General features: G+C 45.0%; 1 non-coding gene across 1 annotated transcript; it reads right to left on the minus strand.

The window, feature by feature from the left end:
- Nucleotides 1-256: 256 nt before the first annotated feature.
- On the minus strand, nucleotides 257-331 carry Trnas-cga (transfer RNA serine (anticodon CGA)). The gene has a single exon. It is a non-coding gene; the product is annotated as a tRNA-Ser (tRNA).
- Between the last annotated feature and the right edge of the window lie 1,142 nt (nucleotides 332-1,473).

The raw sequence follows: 1,473 nt of genomic DNA on the forward strand, positions 1-1,473 counted from the left end.
AGACATGGATGCCGAAGTGAATGCTCCCCAGAGCATAATGGAGCCACCGTCAGGTGTACCAACGTGCAGTGTCGATGGTCACGTGCTCTTTTGAGTCGTAGTTGCAGATGTCGTGGTGTTAACTGCCATTCATGCATGGGTCATCGGCTGCGGCTGCTTATCATAAGTAGTGTTCGGTGTACTCTATGGTCAGACACACTTGTACTCTGCCTATTATTAAAGTCTGACATGAAACTTCCTGGCAGATTAAAACTGTGTGCCGGACCGAGACTCGAACTCGGGACCTTTGCCTTTCGCGGGCAAGCGCTCTACCAACTGAGCTACCCGAGCACAACTCACGCCCCGTCCTCACAGCTTCACTTCCGCCAGTACCTCGCCTCCTACCTTCCAAACTTTACAGAAGCTCTCCTGCGAAACTTGCAGAACTAGCGCTCCTGAAAGAAAAGATATTGCGGAGACATGGCTTAGCCACAGCCTGGGGGATGTTTCGCATTCTGGATTAAAGTCTGACGTTAGTTCCGCCACAGTTCGTCGCTTTTCCTGTTTTACCAATCTGCCCAGCCTACGACGTACGACTTCTGTAATGAGGGGTGGCTTCTTAACCCAATAACTTCTAGATGAGATTTCACCTTAGTTTCGCCACTTGTTGTAGACACTCAACAGAGCAGTCCTCTAACACCCGACGAGTCTCGCAGCTTCAGAAATGATCATAGCGAGCTCCCGGACCATTACAATCCGCCCTCGTTCACACTCAGATAGATATCGCGCCTTCCCAATTGTACACACAGACAGTACGCATGCCAATACTACATGCACCGCGCGCGTGTCTGACTAGCAGTCATTTCTCGTCAGGTCACGCTGCTATCACGTGGTCGGGTTTTATATCGATGGTGGATCGATGATCGTAATGTCTGGCTGATCAGTGTATAACTGGACCACTACCATGTTGCGTTATTATGGCGATGATGTGGAGCTCATTAGATTTAAATGATATGTAGTTCGTATGATGTTTGTTAAAGTGTATGTGACTTCGGTAACATCCATAGAAAATCCACAGGAAATAGTATTGTTGCGCCATAATTAATTACAGACGATCATACGCTACACAACAGAAATTCTCTGCACATTTGAAGAAATTGTCACACAGCATAACGAAATGACGAAAAAGCTGGTGCCCAGGAACTCTCGAAGCAACCTTACCTTCCGTGATCCGAAAATATTTTGCTAATTGTAGAAATGCTTGATATTTGAATAAACTGCTCAAAGCAGAAGTGGATCTAGTCGAACTGTCTATCGAAACAAAACACGATAACAGATCCGTAACTACCTGTGCACTAGGGATCGGTGTAAGCCTCACAAAATAACTTTAATAATTATTATTTAATTGATGGAAGCAAAGAAATAGCAATACAGACATTTAAATTTTCCTTTCACTTTCAAAGTTATTACTTGACCTCAAAAAGAGCAAGGATT

Source organism: Schistocerca nitens, chromosome 1 (assembly GCF_023898315.1).
Source record: "Schistocerca nitens isolate TAMUIC-IGC-003100 chromosome 1, iqSchNite1.1, whole genome shotgun sequence".
Taxonomy (NCBI): Eukaryota; Metazoa; Arthropoda; class Insecta; order Orthoptera; family Acrididae; genus Schistocerca; species Schistocerca nitens.